Source organism: Micropterus salmoides, unplaced genomic scaffold (assembly GCF_014851395.1).
Source record: "Micropterus salmoides isolate LMB-PRFRI ecotype aquatic unplaced genomic scaffold, ASM1485139v1 Ms_hic_scaffold_3, whole genome shotgun sequence".
NCBI classification, from domain to species: domain Eukaryota; kingdom Metazoa; phylum Chordata; class Actinopteri; order Centrarchiformes; family Centrarchidae; genus Micropterus; species Micropterus salmoides.
In genome coordinates this window covers 35,707,373-35,723,187 of record NW_024042261.1, presented here as the reverse complement: position 1 = coordinate 35,723,187, position 15,815 = coordinate 35,707,373, and positions in this window count along the sequence as shown.

The window sequence follows — 15,815 nt, the reverse complement described above, 5'->3', positions numbered from 1 at the left end:
TGTCAGGTGGTATGATTATTTTTTCCCCCCCCTGTAGGTGTGAGACAGATAAAAATAGTGTTCAGTGTCAGGTTGAAGGCATTTCTGCACCCATGTTGGATTAAAAGGCATCTGATGCTTATTCTCAAAGTGCAGATCACATCCGCAGTGGCTGATAAACTGCTGCTCCTCTGTTCATCCACCACAGACACGTGAATGTATGTCCTGCTCACCAGGCAGTGTGGCAGTATAAAACCATTCTGCCCCGTGCACATATTGAATACCCAGGGTGCTGCGTTGTTCTGCTTGAATCTCACCTTGTGCATGATTTTGACCTTGGCTGCTGCAGGACAGGAAGACGAATGGCCCATTGCTCTTCCTTTCATCCCCTGTTAACAGTACTGAGGGTTGGGTTAGAAGTCCCTCTTTCAATGCTAAGCCTATAAATTTTATGGCTGCAGCCTGTGACTCAGCTGTGTAGGGTAGGCTTTTTTTTAATGGTTTTGATGTCTCCTTTATGGACTCTGGCGACCAGCTGCAGATTTTACAAGCTGGAGAAGAAAATCCGAGGTGGAGATGATTTGTGGATGAAGACCGCATCTCTCCCATCTACTGCTGCGGGACGTTCCTCTCAAACTATGACCCAATCGTTGGGTGTTGCGTACTTTCAGCCCCTCCTCGTCCGAAGCTGCGTCAAGTCAGAGGTTAGAGAAAGTCAGACGCCGGAATTCCTTCAGAATAAGAGTAGATTTTTCCGCATCCTTATCTCAAAATAATGGTCCACCAAGTGTAAAAAGTAGGCCTGTTCCACTGTTTGTTAGGCTGCAGACTGCACCCTCATTTTTCTGTCGTTAACATCAGTGATACTTAGCCTACAACTAACGAGGAATGTGTTCAGTTGATGTTTAATTAATCTAAGCTGCATGTCTAGCAGAGTTTTTAATAATGATGCAGATCATTAAATACTATGATTAGTGCCCAGATACTTTTTCTTCATGTTTATTTACTGGTCTCACATTTCAATAGGCTAACTTTAGCATGTTAAAGGCCTTAAATGTTGCAGACCTGTTATTGATCTGTATTGGCGGATTAACCACCTCCTATTATTTGTGAAATTAGTCTACTGGAGCAGTCACTTCATTAATCAAGCTCAGGTGGAGCTGAAGACAGAAAACCCATTGATCCCCTCATTAATAAGAAACAAACTTGGTCTTTCACATTTAATTGGTTCCATGTTTTGCCTACCAATTAAAGGCACATAGTTTTTGTTTTGATGCAGGCTACTCTGCTCTCACATTAGTAGCAAATATTCATTTGAGAACGCCTTTTTCTAACTCTTCTAATAACTCTATTTGATGAGTTTAAAGAAACGCACATTAGCATTTTACTCCTCATTTAAATCCCATTTATTTGTGTTGGCCTACTACTTCTTTATGTTGCCTATTTTTCTTATAGGCTATCGCCACGCGCGCACGCACGGGGATCAATAAAGTCTCTGTGCTTCACGCTAACATTTTGTTCTTGAAGTTTGCGTTATTTTGAAAAGTCTTACCGGAAACGAGCTCTCCAACCCTGGCCAACTTGATAGCGGTCCCATCCAGTTGATGCCAGGGACAGCGGAGCCTCCTTGAGTTCAGTTTGCCCGGTGCGCACCGAGGACTCAGAGGGGTCAGGGAGCTTTACCGTCCTGCGCACACAGCACCGGAGGAGGCGGCGGGACATGAGCAGCTGCCCTGCCGTTTAGACTGCATCCTATACCCGCACAGAGAAGAGCCGTGGAGGGCAGAGGGGGACAACTGGCTCTGCTGTCCGGACTCAAATGAACACGCGACACTCAGCAGAGGGAAAATCGTTGGATACGGTTTTAGCTTTAATACCAAGATGAAAGCGGCCGGCAGGCAAGTGACCGTGACCGCGGAGAAGCTGAACGGGGACATGAAGCGGAGGCCGAGCTATCCCGGTGAGCTGCGGGCCAAACACACCAATATGTCAACTAAGATTTGGGTGAAAGTAGCGATGGCGATTGTCTATTTCCTCTGCGTGTCCGTGGCTGCGTTCATCCTGGTGATTTATTATGTGTTTTTCTGGAGACCGGACTCGCACTACAACATCACCAGCACCGTGGCACCGAACCGCACCGAGTGCGAGTCGAGGCTTGGATGACTATACAGCACGCACGCGCACATCTACACACGTTATGTAGGTGACTGCACGCACCTGACATGAGGCTGCAGCAGGGATGGATGGGAGAGCACGGTGCACAGAGAGACATGACCGCATCCAGAGTTTGGGATACGGACTGACCTGAATGAGGACCGAGGAGAGAAGTGCTGCCGGGATGCATCAGTGTTCTGCATGTCGGATGCAGGTGGGGAGGGGGTGATTGTTGTTTGGCCAGTTTTATCCTAACACCCAGTCCTGAGGAGTTTTCATGTTTTTAGCATTTTCTTGTCACAGAACTAAGACACCAGAGGACGTTTATCTTCAGTTCAATAAGCAGAAGTCTTGAAAACCTCCACAAAGGGATGTCTTGGTTTTATTGTTCTTGATTTAGTGTTGGGGTGTTTCACTGTCTGTGAGGGATACAAAGGTGGTTCTTCTGAAAGTCCTACTGTGCATCCTTTAGCTCCTGCACAGATTGTGAGACAAAGGGCCCCACTGAAAGAGACTCTCTCTGAAACATTTAGCTGGTGAACCAGAACTCTTTTAATGCTGCTGTTTGTTCAAAAACTAGTTAGATTTTAGTATTGAGTTCATGCTGGAGATGAAGAGAAGCTGTCTGACAGATAATTTACTAAATATTACAGCATGCTATGAAATGTTACAGGAAACCTTTCTTGAAGCAGAGCTATTCTCCTGTCCAACTCGTTTAAATTTCTTTAATAATGTTGCTGTATTAGAATGAAACAATTAGTTGTCTGGTTCGAGCCTCTCACATGTCAGGATTTATTCAGTTTTATTTGACCCTAAATTGAATATATTTTAGAATTCGACTCATCTGGGAATTTGACATGTGCATTTTTTGTTTTACTATTTTCTAACATGTTTTAGGTGAAACATGTCTAAAAGATAATGGCTACATTGATCAGTAAATGAAATATTTTAGATGCATCCCTAGCTCCTCAGTATGCAGTACAACTGTAATATGAAGGCAATAAATCAGTAAAAACAAATATTGATAGATTGGATGGCAGATACTCGATCAGGATCGGTTCATCGATCGATCTAGCGTTTCCCATCTTTAACCACATCAGACTCTCAAAAAACGAGCTCAAACTTGATGCAGCACATCCAGAGATGTCGTTTTTTTTAATTTCACACATTCTTCTTCCTCGTCAAGCACTACATTACCCACAATACAACTCGATTGGCAACAATTCAGCCTGGGGGTTGTGTGTGTGTGTGTTATGGTGGGCTGGTAAACTAACTTCTTTCTAACTCCACATCCCCAGATTATTTTCATTTTCAAACTCGTTGTCTTCAGCCCATCTGATGCTGACTCAAGTTTATTTAGTGTTAACAGAAGTTATCTTGTTGCACCAGTTCCCAGCATGAAGAAGAACTTTGCGAATAGTGGCAAGGGAAAAACTCCCCTTTTAGAGATATTAAATGACTTTTTTTCACATATGCAGTAAAGCTCCCCAGCACCTGTAAACAGACTTTGATGTGTAAAATTGGTGGAGTTTCCATTTAATGACAACGTCTCTGGATCCGGGGCCCCTGGACCTCCTGGGTTCCTTGTTTTCTGTGCCCAGAATGCCAGCTCCGTAATCCACCCACGCTTTAACTTTTGCACTTTCTAGTGATTTTAAAATATAATTTCTGCCTCCACAAGAACCACATAATACCCTTAAGACCTCCTTCAAGTACACTTAAAATCCCCTGCAAACCTTAAATTCCCTGAGGAACATTCACCGGTACCCATGTGGCCCTCTCAAGAACTATTGATCCATCTCAACTACTTAAGAACAAAAACCCTTAAGAACACTTCTGTGAAGGTCAACAGCCATTGCAACCAGTCAAGAACTCTTGAACCACCAAATAAATCATATGAACCCCTCAACTTACCAGAAACACTGTCAATAGTCTCTGGAACCCACATGAAGAACTTACAACCCCAAAGATCCTACTGCAACTCACCTCAAGAACCCCTGAAGGACGTCACTCTGAGATCCACTGCTCTGCACTTATGGAGATTTGTTTAAAAAAAATATGCCTATAGAGGAATGATTGACTTTTCTCTCTTTGTCTTTCTTTCCACAGCAGGATGCTGTTTGTATTCAGGTATCTAGAGGAATTTAAAGCGATACTGTACTGTAGCAGAAGTAGCCTAAGTTGTGATCTCTGGTAGCTCGTAGCTGTATGAAAACCAAGGCGATCACTTACTATACTCTCGGTAGTGGCAGCAGTTTTACCTTTTTTAGAGCAACGTTTGTCTTGCATCGCCTCACAGAATGAGCATAAATATTCAATGTACCTCTTCTTGATGACACGGTTTGTTCGCCTCACTTCCTGTTCATAATTTAGGCTACAATCCCTAAATCTGCTAGACTGTTTTTATTTACGATGTAGCCTTGAAGAATTTATTGTTATGATATGATAAACTATGCATTTATTCCAGTGTGGGTGTCGTCATTCTGACCAACAGATGAGGAAACACAGGCGGCCGTGTGGTGTCGTTCTGCACTGAAATAACAGGAGGACATTTCACTGAAAAGGCCAAGCTGACGTCAGCTGAATGCCATTTCAAACATTTCGAAACATTTCTGCTTTTATAAAATAACCTTCTGTGACATTTTCCAACATCCACTCTTTGCACAAATTAGTGCTGTTAGATTCTCTAAATTACACCAGGAAGTAATACTCGTGAAAATATATTCACCCTCTTCAGCAAGACAGCTTCTTGGCCTTCTCCTCAACCCTCGAAATCCATTGACCTTTCTCTACTTAATCTAATTGGTATGCTTTAGACACTAGAACAGTGTTTGTGAAGTCTTCTCTGATGGATGAAACTCACAGAAATTCCTCACAGTACAGGAACAAGGAAAGGATGCAATTTAAAATGTAACTTCTGTATTTTCCCATGTTTTTTTATCTATGTGACTGATTTGGGAATTTTTTTGAAATTGGTCCAGCAGTCAGCAGCAGAGTGGCAGGGCTGCTAAGTAATCCTTGAGGGTGATTGCCCCCAATTTTAAGTGTCTGACAATATTATGGAAAGGATCCCTACAGAGAGAGAGACCCTTTTTTAAAGAGTAAGATCCCTTTTTGTTTAACCAAAAACAGTCGCTGCTGTGTTGTCGTCAAAACCACCAGACTCCACTGATAAAAACAGTAATTTTACCTCGCAGTACACGGGAGCTGCTGGTCAGCCTCAATCTGTTTGTTTATGTTATTGTGACTTTGGCGGTTTCAAACATGGACATACTGTACTTTGCGTGCATGCTCAATACTGGAGCAAAACATTTTGTCTCAGTTAGTCACATACACACAAAAACATGGGAAAGGGTCCAGGTCATCCCGTAATATGCAGCTACCATCGGTGATCTTTACTTTTTAGATACACAGCGTGTTGGAATGAAATGTAGCTTATTGATTCTGTTGTCAGTCTCATATTTCACTTTTGCCTTCCAGCAACTCAAATGTGTTTTATTTTTCTCTGCTTTTTTTGTGTCAGATCATGTACATTTCACCCTCTGAACACTGACCAAAATGCAATGTTTAGCTGTCAATAGATCAATATTTCAGCATTATCATCTATTGATGGTTATGGTATTAAGTTATTGTCTTTTAGCCGTGATGGCTCATACATGTGAGATTTCTACAGAATAGAGAGACAAATTGATACAGAGTGAAGCACAACTAAAATTGAAATATACATTCTTACTAAATTATATCAATATACTCTTATATGTGTATATTGCAATAAATTCAAGTTTTTTGAGGCTTTTAATGTTTAATTTGGTGATGAATTACCTCTTAAATTTTTTGAAGTTGTAGATTGTATTGTGTATGTACAGGATCCTGGAGCAGCAGGTTAAATCTGGGTAAAAGTGAACAAACTTGCTCTTTTCTCTCTGTTGATATGCCTTTGAGCAAAGAAACTGAACCCCAAGCTGCTGCAGTGAATACTGAAATATCAATGTGACAACGCAACAGGGCATTCAGTGAAATACTAAATACATTTAATATTGCACATAAACGTCTAGAGCCACTTTTAAAAGAGAAACTTTTAAAAGGTAATTAAACACAGAGTACAAACGTCTGGCAATCCTGTAATTGGCAGTTTTAATGTTTTGAAATGTTTGAAGGACAGGTTAACTTTTTTCAAGACTGTCCTCACATGCTTCCAATGAAAGCGAAGGAGGACAAAATCCATAGTCCTCTTTCTGAGCAAAAAAAAGTTCTAAAGTTTAATATCTGAAGTTAATATGAGACTTCTGCAGTTTGGGTTTGACAAATCAAGTGTGTATCTTCAAAAGTTACATTTTTCAGTACAAAATGCACTCCCTGTGATCCCTCCCCGTAATTGGCCCTATTGTTGGATGGGAAGTTGGTGAGGTATCATGTCCATGTTGTTGCATCAATGACGTTTTCAAAAAATCTTAACATAATGATTTTCATCTAATACACAAACTGAACAGAAAACATAACTCCAAACTTGTTGGAGGTAGAAACATTTTCAAATCTGGCAGTATCATTTGAGAATGATACTTAAAAACACACACAGAGAGCGCTCCAGGGAGTTGACTCTATCTATTATTTGTAATAACACAGCACAACTGTGTGTGTGTCAGAAAGGCACTCTATGACTCCTTCGATCAATAATTGAATTAGCAGCCGAAGTTGTCAGCAGTTGTTCTCCCTTGCAGCCTGCAGCAGCTGTGACCTGAAGACGAGCTTTGTGTGACTCAGCAGAAGCTCAGCTGTCCGGACTGCTGCAACAACAAACACTCTGCTGCAGCTTGTTTACACCTCTCCATCATTCACTGGATCCAGTGTTTCTGCCTCCTCTCTCATTTCCAAAATAAGCATGCCGGAGGAAAAGAGTAAGAATATCAAAACGTAAAGGTCCCATCATTTTAAATTTATAAAAATCCACTGTTACTCAGAATAGGAACTATGTACTTTGTGATATTTTCTAAATAGATGTGGTTTAGTCAAAGGGGAATTGAATTAATTCCAACACTTGTCTCATGTCAGTGCTAAATCCATATTTATTTTGTTTGCTAAAGAATCAACTGGAAAGGAACTGCATCAGCTGATGTCAGTAGATCGGCCACCATCTTGGCTGCTTGTGTTAACAGACTGACACAATCTGTGACAGCAAAGGTGGCTGTGCCCTCTCAAAAAGGTTTAGGCCTTCATCACACGATTATCACTTATCAATGCATTTTGTGAGTTTGTCTTTGACCACCTGGAGTTTAAATATGTGTTATCAAAAGAGATGGAGTTATTTAAGAGTCGATGTTGCAGCTTTCAGCATTATACTGATAAACGGTTACACACTACTCACACTGCACATACTCTTTTCATATCTGGCCGCAGTCATCAGTCAGTGCTTTGTAACTCTGAGACTTTGCACAAACAAAAAATCTGTGTTATATTCAAAACTGACACCTCTGTACACACTGAGTGCACAAGAAATCACAAATGTGACTTCCATTAAGAAAATAACCCTAAGGGTGTTCTGTAAATCTTGACCAACGCCTTACACTTGGACAAAAAGCCTGAGTTGTGGATTTCTTGTTGTTGTTATTTGGACACACATTTTTCTATTTGCCAAGAGAAGCAATTACACTTCTGCAGCCTCTGGGGTTCCTCAGACTGCTGCACAGCAAGAGGTCTTTGTTATATGTACTAAAATAGATGAAGAGTTGTTTTGTTCATGGTAAAAGGACAGGGTTTTGTTTCTCTGGTGTTTAGGCAGCGTAATAAAAATTATGGCACAATAGCAAAACAGTGGACATTCTTGTATGAAGGTTTATTTATATTTCATACAGAGGATCCCAACTAACAACTTAAGCACTGCTGCTGCTGCTCTTGTCTTTTATTTGTGTTTGTGTATTTGTGTTTTGACCTGAGAGTGAAATCAATGCATTTCTGTTCTGCAGTCATGGTTTCTTGGTCTTTTTGAGCCCCCTTTTTGTTGTTTTAATTTGTTGTGGCATAGCCCCCTACACACACATTGATGGTAATTAGTAGCAACAGCAGTGGAATGACTGTGAACTGTCCTGGTGCACTAAATGTCAGGTCCAGTCAGTGTGTTAAAGAAAAGTTTACTCTCATTCAGATGCATGATGAATGATCTCATCTGAGGGCATTAGGAGATGTAAAGTGGTTGGATCAACACAAAGCTGATTTCCATTTCAAGACTCCGAACTGCAGCGGGAGTGGAATGTGTTGGGGTGGTGATGGGGCAGTGGATAAGACACTTGCCTTTAGTGTGAGAGATCTGGGTTCAACTCCCCACTGTGACGCTTTCAATAATGTGTCCCTGAGCAAGACAATTGACCCCTAGTTGCTTTGGATAAATGAATCTTCTTTGGATAAAAGCATCAGCTAAGTGAATTAATGTAATGGGTGCAGAGCAGGTTTCCTGTTGGACAGAAGAGCTGCAGTCGTATCTGCTCAACTCAGAGTGTGGAGGAACATCTGCAGAGCTGACAGGGGGAGACAGCGGCTGTGGAAAATCACTGGATTCCCAACATACCTCATCAATCGTCAGCCGCTTATCCTGCGTACATGGTCGTGGGGGGCTGGAGCCAATCACAGCTGACATCGGCCAAAAGGCGGGGTACACCCTGGACAGGTCGCCAGTCCATCGCAGAAAGGAAGAAACTCCACACAGAAAGGCTGGGGTTTGAACCCAAGACCTTCTTGCTATGAAGCACCACTGTACCACTGTGCTGCCCCTTTAGCAATCCCATTACTAATATTAACTAATATTCTGAATAAAGCAAGGGAAATCAAGAGTCACCAAGAGATTAAAAAACAGTATCGAGCATTTGTTGCAAGAAAATTTTTTTAAAAGTGACCTTTATAGATAAAAGTGCAACATTCTTACCCCACTGGCTTATTAATTCAATTCAATTCAAATTAGCTTTATTGGCATGAATGTGTAACAACAACATTGCCAAAGCATCATACAAACTACATAAGAACAATCAACCCCATACATTTCATTAAACAAGTAATTAAGCGTAAAGTAATCAAAGCGTATGTGTGTTTGTGTTAAAAAAATAAAAAGCATATTAAAAATTCAAATAAATAATTAAGTAAAACGGTCAGCATGTGTGTGTGTGTGTGTGTTAAAAATAAATAAATAAAATAAATAAATAAAACAGATGCAGATTGCTTATTATACACTGAACAAAATTATAAACACAACACGAATAAAACATCTAAGACTTTCTCTATGTACACAAAAGGCCTATTACATTTTCGAGTGGCCTTTTATTGTGGCCAGCCTGAGGCACACCTGTGCAATGCCCATGCTGTCTGATCAGAATCTTGATATGCCACACTGTGAGGTGGATGGATTATCTCAACAAAGGAGAAGTGCTCACTGACACAGATTGTGACAGATTTGTGAACAATATTTGAGAGAAATAGGCCTTTTGTGTACAAAGAGAAAGTCTTAGATCTTTGAGTTCAGCTCATGATGAATGGGGGTTTTTTGTTCAGTGTATATTTCAAAATATTAAAATTAGACTCAGGGGTTCAGGATGCTTTTTTTTTTTTGCAGTGGAAATAATTTGAATGATGATGATGCTGCTTCTCCTCAGGCAGGTTGGTTCAAAGCCAAAAGCTCGCTAACCTTCAAGCATAAAGCTGCAAAACGGCAGATGTAAACACACATTTATGTTACAAGAGTCATGAGCATCTTATAAGCAGATGCTGATGATTCACTCTGTTTTTATGTGCAAACTAATGATCTGCCTGAAAGTTGTGGAATAAAGTTAAATTGATGGATTGAATTAACTTGTGATTTAATAGACAGCATCTTGCATACTAATATGTTTGTGAATGTTTTAATTTCCTCTTGATATTACACTTCAATGGTTTGTACTTGTTTCCCAAAAACATTCATCACCAAGTGATTTGTTTTTTATTGGAGAGTTATGAAGTTTTGTTTTTTTATTCTGCCTGGCCTGACAATTGTGCTTTTATTTCGTTATCATCACAAAAGATTTGCTGATTACTGTTCAAATGACATGATGAATGTCTGATTTGATAGTTTATATTTCAGGCTTTACTGCTTGAAAGCAGTGAAGCCTAAATATATGGGGTGTGATTAAACAAGCCAGGTTATATTTTACAGTGAATTGTCTCCTTCTTTTTCACCATCTTTGTCTGATAAACTTGACCCCCTGTTAAAGTAATTATCCAGCCAGTGATCACCTGCAGGATTGATGATGAAACTCTGCACTGTATGATCCAATCAGCACTTTCATTAGTTCAGAGGATGATGGAAACAAGTGTGGCTGCTCTGCAGAGCTGTGGAGCAGAGTAATTTAGGAAAGAGTTTGCTGTTTGAGCGGTTTTGTCCAGGTGGCTTCACCAAGAGTCAAACCTGTAACTTCTGCCATGTTTGTGCCTTTACTTGTGTTTTTTGCCTTGTTTTTCTCCATCTCTTCTATGTAAAGCAAAAGAGGAAATGGATAACAAGGCAGTGCCTTTATATGATACTTATAGAGAATAAAAATCCAAAGTCAAGTTTATAAAAAGGGAACTTTTGAAGGAGAATAATACAGATTTGGCCATTTGTTTTAGAGCTTACAGCCTCCAACTACGTGTGACTGTTTCACCTTTGACCTTTGACATAAACATTATTCAACCAGTTCCCATCCAAACAAATTCATATTTACAATGACAGCGCAAGGAATAGAGAAATTATGTTCAACCACACAAAACAACTGTCTTCATTTTGGGAAAACACAAGAAACCAAACATGAACAGTCCGAAAACACAGTAAGACAAGAAGCAGGAATGTTAAAGTACAAACATAATGACTCACTAAAAGGGCATTGAAGAGTAAATATATACAGGAAACTTGTTGGGTGCAGCAAAGTCAACACAACAGGGAAGGAAAGCTGGTAATGTGAAAGCATGCTCAGCAAATCATCTCCCTGGGAAAATAAAGACTGGAAATAAATTTGGAGAATGTAAACAAGGAATCAGCCGCTTCAGCACATTCGGAGCAAATTGATCTTAATTTGCTGGGTGACAAGAAAAAGTCGCTGATGCTTAAGATTTGCCAAATTGGTTCCACGGCAGGATTAACTGAAAAGAAGCCAGACAACTCTCTCTCTCTCTCTCTCTCTCTCTCACACACACACAGTTATTTAAAAACCATGAAATTGGCTCATTTTAAAATAGTTTTACACCCATTTTAGAATTTTACAACTTAACAATTTTGGACATAGAGACATTTTTATGCTCCAGAGCAGATTGTGCGAACACAAAAGACCTATTTAATTTCAATAAAAATAATATACTTAGTAAAGACACTCCACATATGGTTAAGGTTTTCTCTTTGAGTTTAAAATTAGGATTAGTATCAGTGAGGAGAGAAACTTGTGATCAAAATATTCTGTTACAAAAAAAAAAGTTACAAAAATGATCTCCAGAAAACAAATGTGGAAGTGGAAACACCATGAATCTGTCAAAAGCCAAAACTGTGGATTTATTGTTTTAAACAGATTATAGATTAATTTCTCTCAAAGTAAGATAACGCTGTGAACAAGTACACAGTTCCAGATTTAGATTTAATTAGAATTGAGGATGATGCTGAACTTGTGGATAAATTTGATTTTGGATGAGTTATGATTGTTGATATTATATATATGTATGTATATTATTTGTATATTTATGTAATGCTGTGTACATGTATTTATTTAATTTCCATTATTTACCCGGTATATTGTGCTGATAGATGCTGGTGCGTAAACTTGTGTGTGAATGTGTCTGAATCGGACCACATTAAACTGAAACACTGAGCCACCTGCATTTGTTTGCAGGGGCTCAGTGTTTGCAGAGCAGTATGGGTATTTGATCACTAGAGGTCAGTGTTGCACAGGTTAAACAGTGACACTGTGATTTAAATGGTTTAAATATTGTAATTAAGATATTAGGTCACATGACCAACATGGAGCAAGTTACATGTATGAGTCTGTAAGTGAGTGTAAGTGTAAGAACATTCAGGGTTTAACAATGAAGTATTTTGCTTCCCGTTACTAGTGTTAATGTGTTACTTTTGGTCATCTCAAATGTGTAAGTTGTTGATAATAGATATAAATAATAGAAAATGGCCCTGAGTGTTGAAGTGCTATACTATTTTACATTATCAGCTAATTATTACTGAAGCATTGATATGCACTGCTGTAGCTGGTCAAGGTGAAACTCATTTGATGATATTATATTGGCCTAGTTTAATCTACAGTGCATCACATTTTATAGAGTCATCACATATTTTTTGATACAGAATCTTAATCTGCAAAGTAACTAGAATCTAAAGCTGACAAATAAATGTAGTGGAGTAAAAAGTACAACATATTCCTCTGAAACGTGGTGGAGTATAAGTATAAAGTGGTATCAAATGGAAAAACCTCAACAAACAGTCCAGGAGTAAATGTACTTATAGTTACACTTGAGCACTGTCTGCAGTGATGTGCAGCTTGATTTGTTCTACAAAACATCATCTAAGAGTAATCACTGTCTCAACCTGAAATCACTAGCAGGAGTTTACGAGGAGCGCTGAAGTCAACACAATTTCACACTGGCCATCATTGTATTGATTAGGTGAACCGGGAAACAGTCAATATAATTACAGCTGTCCTGTTGACCTACAAATGCTAAAAAGAGCCGAAAATGGGAGTGTTTTGGGTTGTTTTTAATACTCACCTATTAATTAATTATGTTTAAATTTAAATTTAAATATATACACTGAATAAAAATATAAACGCAACACTTTTGTTTTTGCCCCAATTCATCATGAGCTGAACTCAAGACTTTCTCTTTGTACACAAAAGGCCTGTTTCTCTCAAATAGTATTGACAAATCTGTCAAAATCTGTGTCAGTGAGCACTTCTCCTTTGTTGAGATAATCCGTCCACCTCGCAGGTGTGGCATATCAAGATGCCGATCAGACAGCATGGGGATTGCACAGGTTTGCCTCAGACTGGCCACAATAAAAGGCCACTCGAAGATGTGCAGTTCCATCAGACAGCACAATGCCACAGATGTCGTTTTGAGGGAGAGTGCAATTGGCACTGCAGGAACGTCCACCAGAGCTGTTGTCCGTGAATTAAATGTTCATTTCTCTCCCATAAGCCGTTTCAGAGAATTTGACAGTATCCAAGTGGCCTCACAACTGCAGACCATGTGTAACCACACCGGCCCAGGACCTCCACGTCCAGCATCTTTGCCTCCAAGATTGTCTGAAACCGGCCACCCGGACAGCTGCTACAACAATCGGTTTGCATAACCAAAGAATTTCTGCACAAACTGTCAGGAACCGTCTCAGGGAAGTTCATCTGCATGCTCGTCGTCCTCACCGGGGTCTCGACCTGACTGCAACTTCGACAGGCCACAATCAACAACCTGATCAACTATAAGCGAAGGAGATGTGTTGTACTGCATGAGGCAAATGGTGGTCACACCAGATACTGACTGGTTTCCGGACCCCCTCAGACCCCCCAATACAGTGAAACTGCACATTTTAGGTAAGGTAAGCATGTCCTGATCCAGCCTGGAGCAGCAGATGTATATATTATATATATTTCCTCTCCAGCCAAAGTGAGAGCCACCTTTTCCAGATTGTTTGGACTTGACTCGAGAGTCAGATGCTGCTTGGCATCATCACTTCCCATAGAAAGTTTTTCCTTCTGGATGGTAAGAATATGCAGCCCCTGTTGTCGTCATCCTCCTCCTCCAGCTCTCCTCACTCCCACTTTGCCACTCTCCCTCTCTGACGCTTGCCTTTCCTTTAGTTTCAGAGGCATAGGGGTTGCAGATCACATGATCGGCCCAAAGCAGGTCACCCACTCTCTCACACAGGAAGCAGCCTAAATGATCGAATTCAGTTAGATACTGCTGTCCACTCCCCGGTTTTACTAACTCCGTAGGTGCTTTACACTGTCTGAGTCGTTTCTCTCTTGTCCCCAGCATCAGAGGGCCTCACCTGGATGCAACTCTGTCTGATTACTCTCTCTCATGGACTGTCAGTCGGACTGCGTCCAAACATTTGTTCTCAGAGGCCTGCAGGGCACGGCGTCCCTCCTGTCCTCCTCCGCTTCTCTGTGGAGCAGGCTAGACAGGAAATGGGAGTGATGGATGGCCTAAGGGAGCCTGGCGGTACGCATCAGCAGCATCTGTCCCTCCGCTGTCTCTCCTGTTGAATCAATAACCAGTCAAAGCATTTCTTCAGCTGTGATAGTGCTGTTTCACAGTTTTATTTAAAAACCTGCCAGCTGAACTTTGCCTCCTACCACAGCCAAGAGTTTTTGGTCTCTCTGTCTGAAGATGAATTGTCCATGTGACAGAATGTGCCTTTGGTTTCAGTGTATTTTAATTAAACACTAATGAGCACACAATATGAGCTCTTTTAAAGAGAGCCGCAAACATGTTTCGCCCCTTATGTACAATTAAGTAGCACTTGGTGTCTACTTAATTTCTGTTTTCTACAGGCTGAACTTAGTGTCAGTACAGCTGGATACCAAGAGTCAGCCGCTCATGGTGCTCTACCATTTTCTATTTTACCATTTTCTATTTTTCTGGGGACGGTACAGTTTGTTAAGACTGCAGATTATCTCTGTCATGTTATGTGGGTCCGGTGCAGCGTCAGTCTGTCATGGGACATAACAACAAATTGATTAGATGTAAAAGATCCCCAGGCATATACTGTCTTCTGTGCCATGATATTCTGATCACCTTAAACATCCCGGTCTTCCCGAGTCCTGAATATTAAAGCACTTATATATATAAATACCCAACCGTCTCTAACCATATTGTAAGTTTGTGTGTTTGTAAATTACATTTTTGATTGTGGTGTTAATGGACTTTTTTATGACATTTTTTATGGAAATGTTTTATGGCATATTTAGGGCATGAGGTTTGAACGTGCAGCTCTGTCTCCCTGTCTCCTCCTCTGTCTCCCTGTCTCCTCTTGTCTGCCAGAGCCAGCTCTGTCTCCCTGTCTCCTCCTCTGTCCCCCTGTCTCCTCTTGTGGAGAGCCAGAGCCAGCTCTGTCTCCCTGTCTCCTACACAACCAGTTCTGTCTCCCTGTCTCCTCCTCTGTCTCCCTGTCTCCTCTTGTCTGCCAGAGCCAGCTCTGTCTCCCTGTCTCCTCCTCTGTCCCCCTGTCTCCTCTTGTGGAGAGCCAGAGCCAGCTCTGTCTCCCTGTCTCCTCCACAACCAGCTCTGTCTCTCTGTCTCCTCCTCTGTCTCCCTGTCTCCTCCACAACCAGCTCTGTCTCTCTGTCTCCTCCTCTGTCTCCCTGTCTCCTCCACAACCAGCTCTGTCTCCCTGTCTCCTCCTCTGTCTCCCTGTCTCCTCCACAACCAGCTCTGTCTCCCTGTCTCCTCCTCTGTCTCCCTGTCTCCTCTTGTCTGCCAGAGCCAGCTCTGTCTCCCTGTCTCCTCCTCTGTCCCCCTGTCTCCTCTTGTGGAGAGCCAGAGCCAGCTCTGTCTCCCTGTCTCCTCTACAACCAGCTCTGTCTCTCTGTCTCCGCCTCTGTCTCCCTGTCTGCTCCTCTGTCTCCATGTCTCCTCTTGTCTGCCGGAGCCAGCTCTGTCTCCCTGTCTCCCTCTTTGTCTCCCTATCTCCTCCACAA